This window comes from Spodoptera frugiperda, chromosome 20 (assembly GCF_023101765.2).
Source record: "Spodoptera frugiperda isolate SF20-4 chromosome 20, AGI-APGP_CSIRO_Sfru_2.0, whole genome shotgun sequence".
NCBI classification, from domain to species: domain Eukaryota; kingdom Metazoa; phylum Arthropoda; class Insecta; order Lepidoptera; family Noctuidae; genus Spodoptera; species Spodoptera frugiperda.
Genome location: NC_064231.1, coordinates 6,526,762 through 6,553,041, shown reverse-complemented (window position 1 = coordinate 6,553,041; position 26,280 = coordinate 6,526,762). Strand labels below are relative to the sequence as shown.

General features: G+C 35.6%; 2 protein-coding genes across 2 annotated transcripts in view; one reads left to right on the top strand and one right to left on the bottom strand.

Annotated features, from left to right (window-relative positions):
- Window positions 1–26,280, bottom strand: part of LOC118261729 (synapsin) — a 63,793-nt gene that overhangs the window by 9,966 nt on the left and 27,547 nt on the right. The gene's annotated exons all lie outside the window — the stretch shown is intronic.
- LOC118280679 (tissue inhibitor of metalloproteinase) overlaps window positions 7,863–26,280 on the top strand; it is a 40,590-nt gene continuing 22,172 nt past the window's right edge. The window contains exon 1 of the mRNA XM_035600992.2: window positions 7,863–8,096. The gene's annotated coding sequence lies outside the window, so the exon portion shown is untranslated. The remainder of the gene's footprint in view (window positions 8,097–26,280) is intronic.

Sequence of the window (26,280 nt, the reverse complement as noted above, 5' to 3'; positions counted from 1 at the left end):
AAATAAGTGTCATTTTCCTGGCCTGGCTAGTGCGTGCATTATTTATGCATTACGCATTTTTATTAAATGGAAAACGATAACGGTTCATAAGGCTTAGCTATGTACTGAGGAATCGATTTGCATTGAACCTGATGTAAGAAAAAGGAAATAATTATAAATGCAATTTTTAATTAAAATTGTCATTGAAAAAAATAATAGTAGGTATAGAACATTTGCGAAGTTATTCAAACTCTACATGCTCAAAATGTATAAACCAACCAATATTCCGTGAACAGTTACGACTTCTCGTGGAATTAATCCCTGTAATCACAATGGTTGGTTTGTTTGCGAATGTCAAGTCCAGAAATACTTAGAAATAAGAAGTACTTAGTCATACCATGGGACTTTGAAATGAATATTTAGCTATATCCTGGAAACCCCGTATTTTGGCAGCAAAGATCTAAAATTGTCATGCCAGGAGTCGTTAAATATCGACAAGTCATAACATTTTCTGGTATTGACGTGAAAGCTATTGGAACGGAAACGAACTGAATGGAACGATTGAAGTACCAATGGTGATGGTAATCAACTTATATCCGAGATTAATAGGCTCCCGTCACCTGCCACGATGCGTCATAGATGCCATAAAAGTGCCGTAACGTTGGTGAAATAAAACGCAAACAATAAACGCGAACTTTACTTAATTGTGTTGTTGGTTCAAAATGGCGGCATATTTTGTACGTACCTACGTATATAACGCTACTGAAATTATTACGTTGAATAATATCCGAGCCAGCAGTAAAACAAACACTTCAGTAAATTGGAGAATTATTATGTAGGGCAACCGTCTTAAATTCGATCTATAGTAGTGTTGTACCAAATTATTCCAGGAAAATTTAGGTAAAGTACTCACGCTCGTGAGTGCTGTATCAAGATTTGGTTTAGTCAATTTGTCAATCCTCAATGCTTCCCTAATGAGACCGAAGTGATGTCAATGTAAATTGTAAGGCATTTACGTCGACAGCTCATCAAGTAATCAACCAGATCTTAAATGAGATTTTCTGGTAGTATCTAGAATCTACATACATATATAGGATTAACATATATTTCTGAATTATGATTTACAAACAAATTTTAGTAAGTAGTTGCTTATAGCTTACACTATTTCCCAAGAGATAAAAGTTATAAATTCCAGTAGAGTTTAACGCCAAAAAAGGTATAAAACAACTCCTAACTAAAAGGTAAGAAACACATTTTTAAGACGTTACCTAACCGAATCACAATTTTGTGGTCCACTCGGGCAGGATCTTCCTACTTTAACGATCGTGTGACCTACTTAAGTACCGAAACACATAGACACTCTCAAATCTGTTCTTTAAAGACAAGAGCTTCAAAACTGACCCACTTTCTTCGGATCCTTTTGTTGGCATTAACACAAGGATCCATAAAGGTACTCACGAAGGAGGAAACATTGCAACAACTTGTCTCGACCCAAATTGATAAGAGATAGCTCGCGACTACAAACAACGCGTACTACACGCATCGAGAGTTATTGAGCCCTTTGATAAATTGCACGTAATTAACTATGTACGGCTGCCAGCATAACATTAATAGATTTTCAACCTTATAACTTGGTAGTAGAATTGAAAACCGACTACAGATATTGAACAGGTTGGGGTAGCTTGATGTGCAGTGCTCTACATAGTTGAGTGAAGTAGTAGAGTAGGGCGTTCAGTAGGTCTTCGTTAATTTATAGTAAGAATTACGTTATCTAAAGGTATGTGCTGCACTTCATAGTAAAGGTACGAGATCTACTAATGTTTCATGTTTTAGTGAAGACTGACTACAATGTCCCAGTATGCGGCTATTGTCAATTTTAAGCGGAATATGTTAAGTCGCTTATTGGTTTATACGTAAAATAGAAAAAGAAAATTGATAAACATGCTCTAAAAATACCTATTACGTTTCTCTAGGGACCTCATCAGTATCAATTTTTACCGCAGGGATACCTACTACTTTTTATGTAATATATGTATGTATAAGAGTATAATTTTCTAGAAATTTCTCACGCATCTTGGAAAGATTCATCTAGAATAGTCCACTTTCAATCATTGCGAAAGAGTTCGCAATATGAATACGAATCAAGTATATGAAGTACTGTGACTCAAGATGGATGCTCTTGAAGAAAATCCCTAATCACATTAGGTACCCAAAATAACTCAAACATGAAGTATCGCTTATTCGATACAGGAATCACTTTATCCATACGACTGCGTAAATTCTTTGAAAGCGTAAGAATTGATCAGGTTTAGAAAATTAGATACTCATATTCAAGTCAGTGTGGTCGGCCCTTTCATGTGGCGGCGACTGAGACACGATGCCAATGATTCTGATTTAACCTGACCTTATCTAACATCTTACCACCTGATTTGAATTTTAATTGCTGTGAAAGGTCTATAGAACGCAGAGAAGTTTATTTACTCGGCTCTTCATACTCGAATAAATCATATTACTAAGTGTTGGCAGATGTGTTCACATGGCTATATTGGTGACTCAGTTTCTGAAATATTTAATTGTTACTTGTAATTTGTAATTGGTACTACATATCTTTGTGGTTAATGTTTGTGTATTTAATTTTCATGCTATTGAACAACAATTATGATACTAATTAATGATCGTGTAATGTTTTCTGATATACATCGTGTTTATCAATGTGATATAGTTACTTGACCTATGATAAAATATAATTATTATCCAAAGACTGACCTTACCTAATCTACTAAAAGACATAGGTACGTACAAAGGGGACGGACACTAATACGAAATAATTTTGCTCACAATTCCAAACAAAAATGTGAGAGTAAAGTAATAGACTTTGCATTGTCAGACCACACGGCTCAAATTCTAAAAATTCAAGTAAAAAAGACATGCATGCTGAATTCTTGGCGCATTCAGAGGCGGGACTTGTCCATTGAAAATTTAACTTTATTTAAAAAGCACCTTGAATGTCTGTCTTTTTCAGAAGTATTCGAAACGGATAACCCTAACGAGGCATACGATAGGTTTATTGAACTGTTTCGCTTATTCTATGACTTATGCATTCCACATCGATTAATCAATATTAAATCCAATAAAAAAGTTAAGTGGATTTCGCGGGGAATTAGAATTTGCTGCCGGAAAAAAAGAAAACTACTTTGGCAGTATAGAATAGCACCATCATTTGAAAGTAAAAATACATTTAAAAATTATTCACGGATTCTGAAAAAATTATCAATCTCACGCAAAAAGCGCAAAATAATCACCTAATTAACTGTTCCCAAAACAAAGTTAAGACGTCCTGGCAGATAATTAATAACAACAGTCGACTGAAAGAACCAATATTACAAATAAATAAAATAGATAAATTAGTTACGGATCCTAAGCAAGTTGCTGATTGTTTTAATGATTTTTTCGTTGACCAGATACAAAATAACAATAGTAAATATTCCGGAAATAATGGTGGTAGTCCTCAAGTCGGAAACTCTTTATTTATGTCTCCAGCAATACCCCAAGATATCCTACGAATTATAAAACACTTAAAAAATAAAAATAGCTTTGGATTCGATGAAGTTTCCACCTCGGTGATTAAATTTGTATCTGAAGTCATAGCTAAACCATTGACACATATCATAAATACATGTATAAGTTCTGGCATATACCCCGATAAATTGAAAACGACAATAATAAAACCATTACATAAGAAAAACAATAAGGAAGACATGACGAATTATAGACCAGTGGCTTTAATTTCGGTGTTTTCTAAGATTTTCGAGAAGGTTATTTATGAGTCTATTTATACATTTGTAACAAAAAATAATATTTTGTGCGAAGAGCAGAAGGGCTTTCGAAAAAACAAAAATATTAACATGGCAATATTTGATCTCTTAAAGGTGATCATGGATAATGTGGATAAAAAGAATCCTGTATGCGCAGTATTCACAGACATGACGAAGGCATTCGATTATGTTAGACATGACATCTTATTAAATAAACTAAGTCACTACGGTGTACGAGGCAATATCTTAAATCTAATAAAGTCTTATCTTACGGATCGTAAACAATTTACAGAAATATCGAGAATATGTCCTAAAACTAAACGCGAAATTAAATATCTCTCCGACTGCAGAATAACTAAATTTGGAGTTCCGCAAGGAAGCGTGCTTGGACCATTGTTGTTTCTGCTCTATATCAACGACCTACCTCGTCAAGTACATCATCCAATGACTTTATTCGCTGACGACAGCACAGCTATAATTGAATGTAAAAATAAAACTCAATACGAAAAAGATATAAATAATACACTTGAAGAAATAATAGATTGGCTTAACAAAAATAATCTTATTTTGAATCTACAAAAAACAAAAGTAATGCATTTTTATCAACGACTAATGCCTAATAATATTATAACTAAATATAAGAACGAAACAGTAGATACCACCTTAGTTACAAAATTTTTGGGAGTATATATTGATGATAAATTGACATGGAAAGGTCATGCTGAAATTTTATGCCAAAAATTGAGCAAAACCGCATATATTCTCCATAACCTCTCAAAAAAGTTAAATATGAACACGTTAGTGACAGCATATCACGGTTTAGTTGCTTCATTACTGAGGTTCGGTGTCATTTTTTGGGGTAACTGTAGTGAAAGAGAAAGAATATTTAGGGCCCAAAAACGTTGTCTTCGATCAATGACAGGACTGAAACCGATGGAAAGTTGTAAACCTATTTTTAAATCACTAGGCATTTTAACATTAACTTCTTTGTACATACTTGAAGTTGCCCTATTCGTTAAGATGAACAGTCAATTGTTTACAAAAATGGAGGATGTAAGAATGCGCAAAGGACCAATGAGATCACAATATAAAAGTCAACTACATACAGGTGATTATAAAACATCTTTACTAAAAAATAGTATTTTTTCTATGGGTCCTCTCATATATAACAGATTATCTAAACATTTAAAAGAATTACCTTTTACAGTTTTTAAAAAACAGCTGACAAAGTGGTTATTAGATAAGAATTACTACTCGCTTAAAGAGTTTTTTGATGATGAAAGTTTCTGTTAATTTCTGATGTTAAAATTATTTCTGTGTTACTTGGATTGTGCCTAACTATGAATTATTATGCTATGATAATTAATATTAGTTTTAAATACTTGTGTTTTTGTGCCAGTATTACCTGTATATATATTTGATATAATAAACATTATTATTATTAGATGCAATAGGTGATTGATTGTAAATTGTAATTCTATGTCGATTTGTATGTGTGTGCCTTACACTGAATTATTATATTATGGTAATTGATATTAGTTTTTCTCTTAAATGTTTTGTGCCAGTAATACCTATATATATTTTTTTTTCTATTATAATAATAATTATTAAATGCTGATTGTAAATAATGTAACTCTATGTCGAATTGTATGTGTGTGCCTAACTCTAAATTATTATGCTATGGTAATTTATATTGGTTTTTTTTTTTTTTTTTTTTTGGTGTTTTTTGTGCCTTTAAATACATATACTTTGTTTTTTGTCTATCATAGTGATGATTACGTTAGGTTGAGTTGTATCATACGTAATTTAATATAATTATAAAAATGTTAACTGGATTTGTAGCAACTTGGCAATGTATTCATAAGTTAATAATTTTGCACGCCGTAAGGCAAAATGTATCGGGACTATACATACCTAAATAACATCATATCTGTACCTACATTTTATGCAAATAAATGATTTCTATTTCTATTTCTATTTCTACGTTGGGGAATTGTAAACAGAGTTTGTCTGTGTGTCGAAGCATTGTGTTCGAAGATCACGCCGGCTCCGTGTTCTATCACAATTACGAACTTCCTACAGACATTTTTCACGGGAAAATAAACAATTGCTACGTTCCCTTACTCTTTCATCTTCAAATGTTTGTCTTTTGTATCTAGAGGAAGCAGAAACACATGATATTGTCAATGTTTTTCTCAATTTCGGAGCAGAAGTAACCGTTTGTAAGAGCGGTGCCACACGGACGATGTTATGCGGATTTGCGGATACCGCGCGTTTTGCTTACGAAACTAAGAATAGTGAAATCGTGTGTGCTGTTACATTGCACCTTAGTGTTACCTCTATATAGGTAAAGTCCAGTCATTTTGTATATTATTTACTTATTGTCTGACATTAGTTTAGAAATCTAGGTAAACTTGCGTTTCTAGCAAAGACGGATTTGTTTGTTCGCATACATTTTTGCATGCTTGTAAGCTAAAACAGTGTTACTTAGTTACTTGATTATGCTTTTATTCCGGATTTTAATTTCAGAGTTTATTTTCCTCTTAAAATTTTTGGGTAGATCAACAACACTTCGTCTACCTTTTTTTTTCATACTAATTGTGGTTAACTTTTATAATACATCGTACCCATAAAGTTAGTAAATACAATATGTTTCCCGACACTTTAGCCATAACACTATTCAATAATACACAAAATTTATTATCATTTAAATTAATTAAAGGGAAAGGAAATAACCTGTGTCTAAGTGTGTAGTCAGCCAAAGCTTTCAAAAACGCCTACGTCTCGCACGCTCGTGTGATAAGGCCCTTAATCGTCAGTTACATTATTTTATTAAGTGTTGTCAAGAAGGGACACAAGAATAAATCTTTATTAGAGCTGACTCAACCCGTACTAAAGCTACCTGGGCCTCCTTTTATGGGTAAACGCATTAACACAGCTGTTAAAATAATGGCTGTCTTAATTTATTTATTGATTCCTTGTACTACAATTATATAATTTCAATAATGATATAATTATTACGCCCATACAAAATTTATAGCACTGGCCTTGTTTTGAAGTAAAGAATAACTTAATTTTTGAATTGATTACGTGTATATTAGGTGCTTGTTAGAATGCCTTATCGTTTGCTTTTCAAGTAGACCGGCGTATAAGGGAGGGTTAGTGACTACATAAGGAAAATATGGGCAGAGTAATAGAACAACTTTCTATAAACAACTTTTTAATTAAGTTTCCTTCCTACTCCGCCCAAAGTTATTAGTACAATAATTTAGTTTGTTTATGTAGAGCTGGGTACATGGCGCTCTCTATTACAAATTAGATTTGTGGGACGGGAGAAATTTTTATAAAATGTTCTTGGTAAGAAAAAATATATTGGATGGTGTATTTATGGGCAAAGATATACAGATCTTTAGATTTATCGTCAAATAAAATCACGTGAAAAATAAAAATACTGATATACGATTGTTGATCATTGTTTTGGAAGTATAGTGATCTCACTTTTACACAACGCATAATCTAGTTTCCATAATACAAAAGTCGGGTTAAAAAAGCAATAACTTTTGTCTGATCTCATGCTTAGTCACCTATTGTGGTTGCTAAACCAACGAAGCATATATTTTTCTGTACTTGAAAAATATCGTCTACATTTTAAATTTAAACAAGTCATTTAAAATTTACTGTTGATGTGTTATATCACACCACCATTATCACAACACTCTATTTATATCTTAATAAATTTTCACATATATAGCTTGACAGAGACAAATATTTACGAGTACACTATATTATTATAACGCATATAATGTATGTACATGATACATGGTGTGCTGGTACACGAACCTGCTGAGCCAGATCGACTGCCGGCACTCGAGCTCATATTGTTTACATTACTCGCATAGCATGGTGATGTCACGAGCGAAACCTAATTCTGATGAATCATGAGCTTTTTACAGGCGATGCACCGATAACCGAGCCGTGTTACCGTGCATGTGTGATATCACGTCGTGTGCCCGACGTAGCCGGACCCACGTGTTTGTGAAGTTATTGATGGCATCAGTGGGCGCATAATAACTGGTCCGACTCAACGAAACGTTCAGTTACTGATTGTCCGTTACGGGGAGCGCGTGTCGCCTGCGATCCCAAGCCGGTGCGCGAGAGCATACACGACACATACATATTTATTGACATTCTCGATTTGTTTGGAGATCAATTTGACAGGAACCAGTGCATCTTTCGCAGTGTATGTGCTTCCTCATTGGATGAGTTGACCTGATCAGCTGAATAGAAAACTCAACAGTGCAGGTGCATTTGTTTACATATTTACTATTGCTGAATTGTTTTTGCTTTCTTCAAGGAAATATGTGCTGTATTGTATTGCAGCCTACGTACGTCTCAAGGTGCAAGATGCAAGAATACTAGGTCAAACGTGTCTTGCTGATTTTACGTTTCATTATAGCAGTAACATTTATAATGGTGTTGTTTAAATCAAATGCTCTTTAAGCTCTAATTATATCTGCAGATAATTGTTGCATGTGTAATGATGCAATTATGAACTTTAGATTGAGTGACATCAAATATGTATGTGGCTCGTTACTACGTGTGTTCACAAATTGTTAACAACACCGAGATCTGTATAGAAGTTCTATCATTATTATTGTCATATATCATACTTTTAATCAGATTTATAAATAATCCGATACAAATAATATCCCAGCAAAATTTGTCCTCTTTTCGGCGTTTTTAAGTGTAAGTACTTAGCAAAATACTGAACATTCTGTAGGTACTTAAATTAGTAACGAAAATTGCACTCTGCCCTATCGATCTACAGACTATATTACGTTCACACAAATTATTTTAATTAGTTGGCCAATGTTTCGTATTTCATAAAGTCGTTGCACATTTGAAAGTTATGTTTACTTTTAAAATATGCGGCACAACAAACATTCCATTCCTAATTACACAATAGTTTGTATGTGCATTTGAGAGTTGGCAGTTGGCACCATTTGAAGTCTGCAAGCTGTCATAAAATTATTATTATCATCATCAACTTGAGTATGCCCAACGCTGAATTAGAACCTCTTTCTTTAAAGTTTGCCATAATCAATAATCCCTTGGATTGACAGACAGCTTGGGGATCGCAGTTCAGATTATACTGCTAGTATCTCTCTGTACCTGGCCACAATATTACAAGTCTAAAATCACGATTATTGTTAAAATATAAATTACATTTACGAGTCAAAGTATAAAACAGAAGTTAATATCACGAGATACATAATTTATATCAGCTGTGCGCTGTCAAATATTTCAAGGTTTGTTTACATATTTAGAAAAATGCGACGTCACATAGAGCGGTAACTCCCATAACAATAATAAATCAATCTAATTAAAAAGTAACTTTATCAACGTTGCTAGGCGTTCGCAGAGTTTCTGAGTGTTAGTAAGTACGTGATCAATTTTGTAAACATCGTTAGCGTTTGGTTAGCGTCCTCGATCCTCGACTACCCAGTACCTACAGAGCACAGGTTAACAGCTCTACACACATGTTTAGAAACACTACTTTATACAAACAGGTGATACCTATTCTTAGAATATGTGTTACATACTATTATGCACACATCTGAATGCCACACTACATTATCAATACTCGCCTTAATATTTACCTACATCATAATTATAATAGTCTTATTATTGTTAATAAAACATCATCCGAAACATATGTTGTTAATAACAATATGTATAAACGATCTACGCCACAAAAAATATGATACCAAAAATCCCGTTTTGCAAAAATATTATGACGTACCGTAGGTATTCGTATAATATCGCGGCTTATCAAAAATTCATTCACAAGAATGTTGTCTTATCTCATTTTTGTAACATGATGTAATCAAAAGGAAGTGTATGAGATCGCCATTAACCTTATTGTTATAGATTGGCGTTTTAAACAGCGCCAGTGGTCTTCTGAACGAACGTCGTTAAGACCCATATGGAGCGTACAGTAAACACCAAAAACGTAATATTGACATTGATTCCAATATTAGCATAATTTATAACGTGTCGTGAGAAACCCGAGTTCTATTTATATCGCTGTTAAGTTTAGCGCTCAATTGCAACAACAAGCGGGTCGGGTGCAGATCTCAGGGCGATGTAGTACTCGCAGAACTGAAGGAAGTGTGTCGTTAGTCGATTGTAGTGGCAGGACCCACTCTGCTCTATTGATTAATTCAAATGATTTTATTGCATAACTAGCTTTCCGCCCGCGGCTTCGCCCACGTGTAATTCGGTTATATATAGCGTTTTTTAATGATGAATGATGATGGTATTCCAGTGAAATCAAGGGCAAACTTCAAATTTACAGGCAATTACGTTATTGACAATTTCATAGATCTGTTTAAGTATTTGCGTCTGATAGTCATCATCCCATGTGAATGAGCTGATGATGGAAGGTACAACTCCTCAACGGTTAGGAGTTGAAAGAAAATTCTTACGAAGTTAAACGTACATGTGAGGCTATTAGGTTGACCTGATAATAAAAAGTAAATCTCATTAACGTTAAGAATTTAGGTGAAAATGGATGCGGACAAATTTCGTCTCTTCACTTGTTTCCTTTTAGCTGTTTGTATGGGTAGTGTTAACACAAAATAGGGATTTAAAGGCGTGATGTTATTAATGTTATGCATGTATGTACATAATTATGTATGTTATTATGTATGTTAAAGAGACGACTGAAAGTTGTCATACAAAGTCTTTTTTTTTAAGGATGGGAAATCATCAAATGACCTCTCCCGCTCTGGGTGGAACGGAAGGGAGTGTCAGACTTTTACTGACTAAAACCTACCTCGTTGCCCTTTGCGTTCCGGGGCCACGGTATCTCGTTAGAACTTTCCCGCAGCCCCGGCTCAGTTTATCCCGTTTCCCCCCCTTGGGGGTTGACATTTCAAAAATCCCTTCTTAGTGCTCACTTATGTTACTAAAGGAACCTCTGTTCAAAATCTCAGACTCCTATACCGAGCGGTTTCGGCTGTACGTTAATAAATCAGTCACCCAATCGCACCCCTAAATCACGATTGGAGGGTAGTTTGAAAAAACTTATAATGTCAAACATATTTACTTGCCTATGTACGTGTTCATGCCAAGTTTCAATAAGATTTTTCATAGAAACGTTTTTACCCCTTTTCCCCCCTTGGGAGTTGAATTTCCAAAAATCCTTTCTTAGTGCTCCCCTACATATCCCAAGAAACCTACATTCCAAATTTCAGCTGTCTACGACCAGTAGTTTCGACTGTGCGTTGTCTGTCAGTCAGTCAGTCACTCAGTAACGGAAGAGTTTTATATATATAGATGGCCATTTCGAGTGAATTGGTTGACTAGGCGTACAGATCATCGCACTTTGTTTTGTTGTGTAGCAACGTGTTCACTGTTTTGTTTGTGTTGTGACTCCTATCGTGACCCTTATTCTGAAGTAAGGACCGGTCATATATTTCTACGCCTCTGCAAACAATATAATACTTATTGCCCTGTTACGTAAGTTTCGATAAATTCATATCGCATTTTATGAGTAACCGCAACGGAGCGGCGTTTATAATCCATTGCCACAAATCATGTTTTATTAGAAATTTCCAGAAGGTCTAGTCACAGGGCCCGTCAGGCCGTAACCCCTGCGCATTGACCCTGCTCGCGGAAGATGTTAATCATGAGCCCCGCTTCAGGATGTAACGTAATACAACAAACTCTCTACGACTAGTACTATGATGGCACCTATCATATTTTATTCTCATAGCGTTATTTATTTAAGGATGGCTTTGCGCATAATTAGTCAAGAAACCAGTAATTCACTGGCCATTTGTTTAACATTATTCATGGTCGCACAAGATATGATTAATTGGGATTAAATCATAGTGACATATTGTTAATTAATTAAACAATAATTATTCACAGCGCTATTATTATTCTATTTATCATTTTTATTTTAGTCTTTTTATGGACATGACTAATTCTATCTATACGTATTTAATATTAAATTTCGTTCACGCGAATTAAATAGATTTGCACTTATATACCAACTAACTTACAATCTAAAAGGTATCTTATTAGATGGGCTCAAAGATCATGGTTAAGTGATTCAAGTAGTTAACGCGATCAACTCCAATCGTAGCGGTAGCGACTCTTGAGTAGCAAATGTAAACTAAATTGTTTTTCTTCAATTGCACTTAATAATTTTAATCAAAAGTAGCAGTTATATGAATTCCTGTCTATAAATAATCTTGTAATGGACAATATGACAAGGTCAAATGCGTATAATGTGTACCTACGTGCTGTACCCACGCCGCCGTTGCGCCTGCGTTTATTGCACGGTGCACTATATTAATTGTCACGCTGCCGCTGGCGTCGGCTCGAACATGTAGGTAGGTATGGGTGTGCGCCGCAATATCCCTGCCTCGTTGACCCAGTGTCGCGGAGCACACGGGCCAAGTTCAAACACGACTCGTGATTGAGAACCACCCGATTCTTGTCTATGCAATGTTGCAACTAACGTGAAAGCTACTAAGTCTCTTAAGTGGAAAGATAAGAAACATACGCCACGAATTGAATTAGAAGCTAATAAAATTGTTATCTTAATTTAAAACGCCGCCAGCCGTTTCTCTTACTGATCGAGTTCACGAACATAAACCCACTATAAGAATTGGTGCTTAAAACTATAAAGGTCAAACGATAATGTTTGTAATGTCAATATTTTACTAGACCTGTTTTAGGAATCATTGGCTAGTATAGACCTATAGGGAATGTGAACAGTGTGCGGCGAGCGCACGCGTAGGTCGCGGCGACCGCAAGTGAGCTGTAAGCTCGCGTTACACTGCGTTGGAATGAAAACAATGAGCCCATCTATTGAGTGCAGGTGACAAAAGCGGTTATGAGCTAGCTTCTCAACAGTATACCAGCTACACAAACACCTAATAATATGCATGCACCTTACAACCCACAACAATATACAACACAAGTGCCTTAGTAAGGACGGCATATGATTAATGACAGAAGAAACCCAGGAAGAGTTACGTAATGTGAAAGATTGCGACTCAATGAAAGCCAAAGCGAATGTGAAAATGATTGAAGGTTTGCACGCAGACAGAGCTAATCCCGATTTAAATGAAGAAAAGTTTGTAAAAATATAATCATAATATCTAAAACATCGGTTATCCATTTCAATCACGCAAAATGATTAAAAAATTAAGCGATTGCGTCATAATTTAAAATTTGCAGACACCGACTAAAGAGTGTCCATTAGTCTATTACGTGATGCTAACTGGGACATGCGCCATTTCAGCAAATTATAATTGCGAATGCGAGTAAATGCCGTCACATTTCACCGATGTTCGTATAACTGCACGACTCACGTATCGCGTGTCATTTTCGTAGTTAGATGAATATTTTTATAGCTTTCGGATTTCTGTTATGTGAGCCACTTTCTCACGATAGCGTTTCCCTTGAGGGCGCGGGTCATCTCTAGCGTTTATCAGTTGGTACCGACAATTGTCTCCGCCCACGTAAGCCGACGATTTATATGAAGTCCTGGACGTGAGGCGCCAGTAAATGCACGCTAGACACTTCATATTTCTCGATTTCTTCTTCCTTTATTAACCTTAAGCCCGGCTAAAGTCAATAAGTCTCTCAGTAAGATTTGGTTTGTCAATACTTCGAAGTTTCACTTTGATCTTTCGTTTTGTCAGATTTGCTTTATAAAGTAAGAAATTCAGTTCAGTTGTAACAGCTTCTTAAAAGTCCGGTAGTGCGCGACGTGTTACATTGTATTGATCATAAACAGAGGTAAGCAGCATGTATGCTGTTCGAATGGTGATAAGTATTCAATTTATAATATTGTGATATGGCCGTACGAAGTGTAGGCCCGCCGCGGCCGGTGGTTGGCGCCTCGTCGCGGTAACGGTAATACAAGATGCCTAGCTTAAGCTCACTCCAGACCGTCTCTGACACTTCCCTTATATTCAGATCATCTGATAGTAACGATACTAGTCATATTTACAGGGTGGTCTACTCACTGGACAGATTAAAAACCTTTAACTGCAGGATATGAGGAATTATAGACAAATAAGTCGACGAGATAGATTATAATCTTTATGCTGTTGAGTTGCGTGAGATAGTATTAGTTTAATTCCAATGTAAAAAGCTTTAGGAATTATATGACATCAAAGATTTTACTTTTCATTCTAAATATTTTAACCTAGAAAAAACATTTTATTTTCTTTGCTGAAATGTTAAAACTAAGACAACCGAAACCAAAATTAAAGGCCCAAAAGTAAATACAGAATAGGGGGTATTTAGTGGTTATAACTAAATTACATATGGAAGTGCGTGTCGACAAGAAACTATTCATGAAAACTATCTTCACCAGCCGTGTTGACAAGGAGTGTGAAACTGAATTAGTTTCGCTTCGCAATCGGAAACGCGCGGTATTTAGGCGACAGCGGCGCCGGAGTTAGGTGCACGATCCGTGTTGCACGACTACGTGCATACTCATAATATACATCTGCTTTTATCGACCTGACCCAATATTATCCGTTATTTACAACAAAACTAATGGATACGGTAATAAAACAGAAATGCTTTTCTCTAGTGTTTGTGCTATTGATTTTATAATCGCAAGCTTAGATCAAAACTGCACGAATACATTTTGAAATTGATCTCTTGAAGCTGATAGATAGACATCTGGTGGTCTCATTTCAGTGTACAAGCATTTCAGGGTGTCGTTGCACAAGCGTAATTGTTGAAGGAGATTTTAGATTTTTTCGTTTCGATACTTACGTATTACCCAAGTTAAAGTAAATACAAACGTCTTATTTACGTGAGAAATACAACGATGTAACAATATTAACTTCATTCTACAAACTGATGACGACAGAGAATTTAAAATAAACAATAGCAGATATACATAAACATATTCGTTATCTTCGTACCGTAATAACAAAAAGGACACGGTGATAACTTGTAAAGGAAAAAAGACTGAAATGAAACCGTCAAGGGAATTATGCTAAAAAAATGTATTGTAATAAAACGTCAGCTTGTTTTGGGTGTCGTAATCATAACAAATTCAAAGCAATGAAACTCGGTGCTCCCAAACAAAAGTTATTATAAAGAATATTACTTTTACGAACCAACAACGACGATAACAGAATCTATTATAACTAGGTAATGGGAAATACCAAAAGATTACAATTATGAATCATATTGTCGGTCAATTAAAAGTCAAAATTGAAGAACCATTTTTCGATACATTTAAGTGTGACTAAAATTCTAATGATTTTTTAAAGAATATCTTATTAGGCGCCATAGACCACTGCAAAAAATTATACAAACTAGACACGAGACCTCGAAACTTTTAGCAGCAAATAATCGATCTGCAAACACTTCGAGTATTTGAGTATGAACAGAGCGCATTACAAGCCAAACTCAAATAACAAAACTGTTTTAACTACCTGACGAAAATATAATGTAAATTATTTCGCAATATAGGTATCCTTACCTCACTCTTCGTTTGAACATAAGTGTACTCATCAAGATTATTTGATATGACATGAGTGTTTGATACCTGCATACGAACAAGTACGACTAACGTCGCAATACGTTGAATAGAGAAATAGGTAGTGTTTACTTATTTCATTTGCATACATGACGACGTACATCATATCTTCCCACATAATTACTTCTATATCACATAGAATCTTGTCTGTTATTCTGCGAAGGATTAGCTCGTTTAGGCAATTACATAGTTAATCTTATTGTAGTTCGTTTTAGTTTTGGGTTAGTGTAGAGTAGAAACAAAATAATTATTTTAAAGTCAAAGTCAAAATTATTTATATCAAATAGACCGAGAAGGCACTTTTGAACGTTAAAGCAAATATTACAATATTAAAAAAAACAAAATGTCTGTCTGTCGGTCAGTCCTCTAGTGAAGCTATTTGTTCGTTCCAAGGTGTAGATTCCTATGGAGAAGAACGAGTAAGAAAATCCATAGGTTACTCTTTTTCAATTATTTTTTGGATACATCGTTTTGTTGATTCAATTATGTAATTAATTTCTACAAAAGATCCTTGTTCTTAAAATTAAAAGGTTTTAATCATAACTTGAATGATAATATTAAAATTGTGACATTATTACGTGACCCCGTTCAGCTCAGTCACCCTTATGTAAGGTCCGGTACTCCGCTGAAGTAAACCTTAGCGTGCTTGCGACATCACTGATAAAGTCACGAACACGATTCTGAATTTAAATTTCATTTTAAAACCTCAAATACGTGTAATTACTTCGTGTAAAGTGTAATCTGTGGCCCATACAGAAATAAAATTAAAAAATAAGTTTCGCGCCATATTTGATTGAAAAAAGAATGTTGAGTCCTTGAGTCAACATGTTATGTTTACTTTTGTTTTTTTTTCGGCATCTTTTTAGTTTGAGTATTGTTATGAATAATGTATGACCGATAAATACTTCATTAACTAAAGGCGTTTTGTTTGGGTACGGTTTGACAGCTTAGCTTTATGATAATAATTTTGGATGTTATTGTTATTTGACCCATAAAAAACATAAATTTAATATATGTATCATCGATAGGATTATTATTAAACTTGTTCGAAGTTTTATTATTGGAAATGGATTAATAATATCTATTCGTTATAATGAACGTCTTGGATATAAATTCCGTAAATTTAATAGTCTCTCCTGCACGTAAAGTGCCTGCATTTAATTACTTGAAATCATGTCTGGAGAAAATGAAATCATATGTCATAAAATATTCTATGCCTCTTCCGGAAATTATTTAAATGATTACGATTACGTAACTACTAACAATTCTATGTAGTCTGACTAATATCATGGAGATGCTCAATCAAGTATTTAATGGTTTTATGTGTGTAGTTGGAACCGTGTGCAGCAATTATAGTTTTGATTGCGTGGTGCATCGGTCACGCGTGAATGCAGCGTGTGTACGCTACGTGGAAACCAACTTCGGCTGTATTTGCGGCTCCCGAAATAAACGTGACCGATGACGATTTCGGAAAAGCCGTCATAGCAGCCGATAATGTGATTACAGCCACATAAATAAACAGTAGCCGTATGAGTATTAATAATGCCAGACATCTTTCACAGATGACCACGATTACTACGGTTCATTAACTGAATGAATTGAATTTAAGCCGATATTTGCGTATAACGCATGAGTCACATAAATACTTTTGAACGATTGTTCATGCTTATCCTTCAAGGATTTGTTAAACATTGAATAATATTTATGTGAGTAAATTTTCCTCATCGTTTTCTCAAGCGTCTCTTGAACCGCTTCGGTAGGTACCTACTTATTTACATTTGAGCGATTATAACATTATGAACTGGTATCTAAAGATAAGATAAATAAATAATAAGATGTAATATAAATTGCAGCGTTGCCATTCAACGTGGCGAGTACTTCGACGCTTTAAAGTGAGAAGTTTTATGACTGCCTTGTTGGTCGGGTGGTCGCAAGTGCGACTCCCGGACAAGGAGTCTTAGGTTCGATTCAAAGTCTTACTGGACTGTTTTCGGTTTTTCGAAGATTTCTCACGTGGCACGGAGGCTGAAACTGTACCCAGTACATGGCAATAGACTCACACCCTATACAATTGGACTTATCACACAAATGGTGAAAAGTGGGTGTACGTTGTATAGCGGTATTACGTGCCGTAATGTGCACCTCTGCCTACTCCTTCGGAAATAAAAGGCGTGACGTTGCGTAATTAAATAAACAAAATATTATAAAATAAAAAAATATTCATAATTAAAGATGCATGTGAATGGAATGTGTTTAAAACTGGGCGGGTGTGCTCTGTTTGATGTTCGCATTTTTGTAATTCTACTGAGAACTTACAACGTGCGTCTAGACGTTAAACAGACGACGACTGTAGATGTAGTCCGGAGGCAGGATGCGAGTTCTTTCAGAGATGCGTCGTGACGTCACCTCTACAAGGAGATTGACGATAAACCCAAGAGTGGCAATGTTTTATGCTGTTTTATGGCTTTTGTACAGCAAGAAGCATTCGTTACATGTAATCGCCAAGGCCAACTGGTCATTAACCATTATTTACATTTACATTGAGTGTATAGTTCTTCGCACTTTACAGTAAAGGCTTTGATGACTTCTTTTTATTTACAAGTAGCCATTATATGACGGATCACCGTGTACATATGTTATACGTTTATTAATTTAATCAAACACGTCGACCATTCAACCTTATCGAAATTATATTTCTCTGCATATTTTTACTTGTTTATATTCACTCAAAACAAAAATGAATGGATGCCATAACTATGAGCACTAAATATAGTTTTTTGCGAACTCATAATATTTTTAAAGTAAACATCCTGAAAATTTACAGTCTGCGAATTATTATGATCCAGGCAGTGTAGTCGGTCAAGGTTGAGTACTGTTTTACTAACACTGTTTATCTGCGATGCTGCTTAGTAGTTTGTTTTCGCCTAATTCCTGCCTAACTAAAGAAAAGATAAGGGGAGCAAACATCCAGCTCACTCGAATTACATGCCTGGTATGCAGAATTCTTTGTACGCGAACAAAATATTTACTCTGCCGCTTCGCATACCGCTCGGTACGGAGTAAGCATTCGCATCGTGGTCTTGTAGAATTTTATAGATGTCGTCATCCGGTGGTCATTGCTCTAAGTTGAGATTGAATCACAATTGGAATCGTAACGTATTACGAAACATGTTCAGGGAGCTTCGGTAGTTCGGCAGGAACAGACAGCCGACATGATGTATCGTTCCGACACGCACGCTATTAATCAACCATTAATATAAACCGTTGGATTACGGCCAGAGTTAGCGCCGCGTAGCTTTACTATCTCGCCTTAGACCGGGAAACGCTCGGGCCTTCCCATCCATAAGACGATCATATCCCGCATTTTACGACTGTATAAACTGCAGTAATGAAATCTTTTTACACCATGGGACATTGTGAAAGTATCGTGTCGTCTGGAGAATGTACGCTACACTGGTAGTTAAACTTTATACGTATTTCATTAAACCCTAGCGCCTGACTGGCTGTTCTAGATATTATATTAATATATCATTAAATGTATCAATAACCAGATAGATATGCATAATTTTATTATTTAAATTTTGCACGATACAGGGAAGTTTTACTGAAGATAATTATTATCTAGGCGTTGAGTGTTTTTCTTGTAACTGCTTGTTCAAGTGTCCATTGTTATTCAGTGAACCGTGATCATTATCTTGACAATCACATGGTTGAAGATAATGTAAAAATGATTTAATATAATAAATTGCCTTCCGTCATAATGACGCATAGTATACGTAGGACGTAGGTATGAATTAATTCTAATATGAAGTTTATTCTAAAGATTGACCGATAATGTAGAGCAATAATAAATAAATGTAGCACTGTAAGTAATTGGATTTTAAGCTTGAAGCCTGAACAAGACAGACTTCAATGACTAACCGAAGGGTGACGAAATATTTAATCGCGTCTAGTTACAACGCGTAGTCGTGCGTAGCGTTGTGTAGCATCGCGTAGCATTGCGTAGCATGTCGTGGCGTAGAGACCTACGCTGAGCGTAGCAATTTCTACAGATATATTTGTCGACGCATTTGTCCTCCGACATTATTTTACAAACTTTATACCTAATATGTGTTTATGCGAACATTGTGCTAAATATTTTTAAACGCGCATTTCGTTTTAATGAGCTCTTCATCACTTGCTGGCTCAGGTTGTCACCGAAAATGTTGGCTGTCCAAAAATGTGAACTCATAATTTTTCCCCAAAATATATTTTGTAGGTACGAAATGTTGTTGGAATATGATACGTTTGTTATGCGATATGTGTTCGGAGCAAAAATGAGTACACGAGATCGATTGACGTTCGTTCGAGGGTTCGCTACATTATTCACGCAACGTGAAGGAATTCTCATTCATCCTAATACTAAACATATCACATTTCAATGTAAACATAATTATGTAGGTATCTACCTACATAAACTCCTACGTCCTTTTTGGGATTCACAACATGACTTTCGACATTTATACCAAACATAAATTGATCCTCCGGGCTATGTATGTGTAGAACACATAATATGATCATCAGGCCTTAATGACTGTAGCAAAGGGCAGAGACTAAAAATATCACCGTTCTAATGTGACATGCTCGTGAATGGATAATATATTATAAATACATGTCAGACGTTGTTTATTAGAAAATGGAGACGAAGGTACACCAGGGTTTCCCACACAATAAATTAATTGGTTACTAATTAAAACGTATGTAAATATGGTGTTAGTTTATTCATGTTTGTTGTTATAAATGTCGAGTATATTTTGCATCAGGCGTCAGGTAACGCGACAACATCGAGAGCGCTATAATTAGACCGCGAGTCAGATAGCTTATGCGCATCGTCGATGCAAAATTCTTGGCCCATTTATTCCGACCAATACACGTGGTTATTATGGCCCGTTTGTAGAACAAGTGGAACACAGATCATTATTATTTTATGCACGTCACCAACATACCGATCGCATTAAACAAAGTCTTCTTTTCATAATATCCTTGTACTGACGTCTTTTTACGCATTAGCGTCATTTTGTTTATTTATAAATTGCAAAAATAAGATAATTTTATGAAATTGTAATATAAATAGTTGCAATAACATTGGTGACGTTCGACGTGGTTACTCACTGGTTAGTTGTTTCTTCGAAAGCTATTTTTGGTATATTTACGTATATTTGTCAGTTGAAAATTGATAGAACATCAATATTGTATTTTAAACTCATCCTAATACGTCATTGTTGCGCGGCAGTTGTGTGAAGACACCTGCCAATACAATATTGAAATGTTTGTGTTGTAAAATAAAATTCTGATTTTATTATCCAATAGAAGATATATTATGGCATTTTTCAAACACCCACGGCACTACTCGGTGGGTACGAAGATAAAGAACACGTTGTGGCCACATCGCCATCGCGCGGCGGTCCCACCCAAGCGCCGACACAAAACGATTGAAAATGTACATTTGACGGCAAAGTTTTATGACTTATTCAATTGGTAGTTCGAGCAAGAAGTGAGAAACTATTTCCAATTATTTCTTTGGTAAACGCAAATACCTATAATCAGAATGTATAAGTGAAATGTTCGTTATATAACTTGAAATGCAAAATGCTATAAACTTTGGGAGGTTTATGGGGTAATTTAACATTTCTTTGTAAAGTGGTGCCGAAACGATAAGGTAATCGAGCAAGCCTCGAGGCAGGTCCCGAGCCAGTTACATTAGATTTTTAACCAACGTAATCGATTGAGCGAAAACGAAATAAAGAGTATGTGCCAAGCGATAAAGTATCCTATTGTTGGGCGGTTTCTGGTTCAAACTGAAAGGTAGGCAGTAATGGTGGTGTTCGGAGCTAATCACCGTGATTACAATGTGGGCCACCGTCGGCGATACCGGCAACACAGCCGCTAGCCAGCCTGCCGACAGTAATTGCTCGCTCCCTCTAACTTTCAATTAAAAATTCCCTTCGGAAAGTTTAACAGGTAAAACTGTGAAAGCCTGTATTTTTTATATCGAATTCCATTCTTTTTCAAGAGGAAAAGAAGTACAAGTTAACAATGATCCTGCAATTATCCTTTACATAGTAAACCGCATGGTTTTAAATAAGCGTAATAATTGTAGTTGATATTAAATTAAACAGATATTAATCAATAACTAGAACCACAATACACACTACAATGGATATCGTGTAAACTTTGCTTCTTTCGATTTTAGAAAAGACCTTACTTCACTTCTATGTCTCTCTTTCAAAACATTGTGATAGTGAGCACTGTACCTTACAAAAGAACATTATCGTGAGTATCAATAATACGATTTATTTCTTCATAGAACATTTAAAACCGTTAAAACTTTATGTTTACAACGTTTTGTTCTCAGGAAGTCGACCTTGGCCAGACACTATAGTGACTCGCGATAACAGAGGCATGCAGTCTATGATTGTGTCACCGAGTCACCGGTGCATAAGATTAACATGATAACGAACGCATGACACGCTAATCTGTGTTAATATATTCATAATGATACAATGATGCTATCGCTCATCAGTTTCGTAAACATCCATGAGACACCTAATTAGCTTCATAATCATGCCTTTAAAATGGTGTAAGTACAAGATCCACATACAGTAGAACTCCAATTATCCGAATTAATGGGGACCGGGACCCATTCGGATAATCAAATATTCGGATAATCGGATTTTTTCAAAAAAATTGCCATTGAAGAGAATAAAAGCTACGTTTTGATATTGCACTATTTTTTTATTGAATTAAATTGCGGGGAAGTCAGCGTAGGCACAACGGCAAGTTAAGACAAGTCAAGTCAAGACTTGACAAACACTGGCGTCGCGAGGGGGGGGAGAATAATAGCGCACTTAGACTTTTTTTGACATTTTTTGTGATTTGGATAATCGGCGATTCGGATAGTCGGAGTTCGGATAATTGGATTAATTCTACTGTAAATGAAAATAAAGTACGAATTAACTTTTTGCGAGCATTCGTTTAAACAAGAAAAATAAAACGATTTGTACAATATAAATAATGCAGAAAACATATATTCACGCAAGATATATTGATATGGATGCAGTTTCCATTAAGTCTACGAAACGTTACTATATAAGGATCAACAGAAACTGGGGTAATTGGCCAGCGTTCGAGGACGCTGGACTCAATGATGCTATAAATTGAAACGCTTTATCAAATCGCTAATCGACAAATAACAAACGACTTTATTATGTTCAGTAATGATGCACACGATTCCTATGAGCTCTATCGTATAGCGGCTATACTATAGCCGGTCAATCGACTCATTGCCAGAACTATTTATGTGATAAATGAACCTTTTGTCAATAAAGGATATTCGGTCGTTTTACCTTTCAAGCTTTAAATGCTCGGTAAGCAGACCGCTACATATACAACGGTGATGAATAGATATAAAACATCAAATAGTGTTTTATGCAAATATCGTACAACAAAGTTATTTTCAGACATGTTGGCACAATTCCTCACAGACACGACATGGTATCTGATACGACCAGTCAAAGAGCTGTCACAATAATGTTCCTTGCATCTCTCATCGTCCGTATGTCCATACATAAATAACAAGCAGTCTTCAAGATGTAGAGACGTCGTCCTTCGATGTACAACTTTTAATGCCAGCACCAATTATTATTCACAAAAACAGAAGATTAATAAAACAAAAATTGGAACGGACAGGCGCTGTTTGTTTTTATTATAAGTAAGATAAATGGATTGTGGAATAAACTGGACGGGAATTTGTACGTCGAGTGATAAAAACAGCCATCACTCACCAGATGAAAAGCTGATGTTAATTAAATTTGATCTCTAATTATGCTAATTAACATTGATGAAAGGATTTTATCCATCAACGATTGGCGGCTATCCCTTATTTTTGGTATATATTATTAATTACTGAAAGATATAAACATCAATACCCTCCATTATACCGATACCTTAATTAGTTGTTTATTGGTAAAGTTCATGACTGTATACATAGAGGACATTTAATCCATTACTATACAAGTTAATACTATTTATCCATCTTTAAGTGATATCATCCATTACGTTGAGTGATAGCCCAAGAACTGTATCGGAGTCAAAGTGTTCTGTATTCCTTTAACACTCCCTGGACCATTTTAAACGATTATTGAAAATTTTAACCATAGTCTCACTGAGAAATTGTAGCTGTTATTGTTATCACAATAACACGTATGTGAAACCTAGTTTCTAGATCTTTGCCGTCTGTTTACTCTTGCACTGTTGACATTTCCCTTCGTATGAAGGCATGCGATTCTATTTATTTAGTTCACAGATACCCATTGTTAGAATTTCGCGTGATTCACATTGCAATCAGTTACTTTAGTTTTCTAGGAACAGCTAATATCGTATGAACAAAACTTGTCTTGCAAATTGTTTGGTTACCTACATGTAACGTATGGTAACGTTAGTAATGTCACTGTGATTCACATGGTGCAGATTTTGAGGAAAGTTAAAACAAGAGAAAATAAAATATATGACAGAATTAATGAAAGCAAAAACAATAAACAATGTCACCGTTAGCCACGAAGTTTCAAGAAAATTAGTTTTATCTCTAATTAAGACGATGAAGCGGCATCCATTAAAATAAATTAACGTTCTGAATCTTATAAAATATAATATTCGTGAATTACTTACAAAATAACCTTGATTTTTTGAGGGCGACAGAAAGATAAAACTTTTTTGCGAGACATTGAGACGTGCTCGGCTGTCAAGAAGTCTTCAGCTTTCAAAACTTTCTTACTTATTTTTACGTTGTCAAGTCTTAACGGCTGCGGGATCTAGTGAATATAGAGTGCTCAATTTTTTATATTGCTCGTAGTATATTTCCCTCGTAAATTCTACGACTTTGCTCTCTCCTTGCAAAGTCTTTGTGATTTATTATTTCGATATTGAATTTCGGTCCAGCTGCAGGAAAATATACGTCATTGTAACACACTAATAGTCACAGCAGTATCGTTGGAATCAAAAGTGATATTGATCGTGGCATTTGATATGCTAATTCATTTCGTTCATACGACTTGTTTATATTATAATATTCTATTTAGTTAAAAGCGTTGTAATTAATTCATAATCTACACATAAATCGACTCCGTCTGATTTAATATAATGTAGCGTGATTTAGAATTGCTACTGCTAAGTAGTTTTACTCAGTACCTACTTATTTCAAGGGATTGTGTCCCATGAATCACGGCAATTCATTCATTGAAGGTGTTAATAAAATTTAGATAATGTGCTTCGATCCCGGTTACCTCAATGATTGTTTGAATGTTCTCAATAACTAAATTAGGTGTCATGAGACTAAATAGGTCGAGGCCGAGTCTATTGAGTGACCTAGACGAACAGTCTATGCAAATTACAGCACTCGATATACAGCGCATGTTGTACAACGTTAGGAACCGGGAGAGTAGTTATTCCTGGAATATAATTACGAGCAGTTACTATTCAGCTTCGATTCTGAAAATCCAACATTATGTTGCTCCGACACGAATTGCGTTAGGCACTCCGACTATTTGACTTAGTTAATAATTTACGTGGATCCTATGAATTTCCAAGTTGATAACTAACTAGTGTTTGGTATATGATTACGTAATGCTACTATTTTTTAAGCACGTCGAATGACTAAATTGACTAGCTCATATTAATTTTCCTCTTCCATATATCGCATGTTGTCAATCAACTAACATTTCCAGTTGATCACATTAGCAATTAGTGTTACATTACACACGTACCATATCAGGCTAGGTGGACATTCTCTCCCCATACCATACCCTGTTTTGGTCTAAGAGAAAGTTCAGAATCGATTTTACTAGTGATACCGTTAGTCTAGACTAGACTGACTCATTGTTTACGTCGTGGATACACTTTATTTATAGTACTGGTAATTGTAAGCAATTTTACGATCCATGTTATCTGTTTTTAGATTCCACCACAAAGCCTTAAAGCATTTTGATTTATCGTCTGAGTTAGAGGTTTCTGCGGTAAACACACAGGTAATGAGTTTATGTTGTGAGTGCTGTTCCGTGTGTGTACTTTCGATTATTCCGTGTAAGTGGAGAGTATTGGCGTCTTGTTCAGTAAAGAATGTAGTGGAAATCGTGTGAAGTATGTCGTTAGTGTTAGGCGGCGGGCGGCGGGCGGCGGTGACGACGGCGCGGGCGCCTGACATCTCCATATGAAGGGCCGCTAACTGCACCCGTGTCGAAAGTCGCGCTTCGTTTGTTTAGCACGCAACTAAACGAAGCGCGTGTTGTAACATTCTAATGTGTACCTAAACCGTCGCAAATTGGTGAAACTGTGTTGAGTGTGTTTACAAAAACAAAAGAAATGCAGCCGGGAAACTCCATAATTATTTACCAACTCTTGCGCAGAAGCTCATTTTAATAGCTAAGTGCTACTTTCAGTCATAATAAAAACACATTAAATTTTATCTGCTGTTAAGAATTTAAAACACTAACAAAACGAGTTCGAATTGCCACCGCATTTGCAGTCGTCACATTAAGACGGAATAGCAATAAAAGGCGAAGTAAGTGCCTCACGGTGGGTCCCGGGAACAAAGGGTAATAAGTCTTGAAATTGACTTTTTGAGAACAGGTGAGGTCGCGTCAATCCCTGGCCGAAAGCATTCACTTTCCTTCGCAACAGCCACAAGCATAAATAAATGACGAAGGTCGAACACTGTTTTTATATCCGAAGCCCACCTTGCTTTTATGCGCGAATGTATTTTTCCTATTGTTTTTTAGCATTCCTTCATAACCTAAACTTCAATTTAAAGACGTGAGCGCTCGTAAATCTCAGTTTATGTCAGCACATTTGGAAACAGTTTGG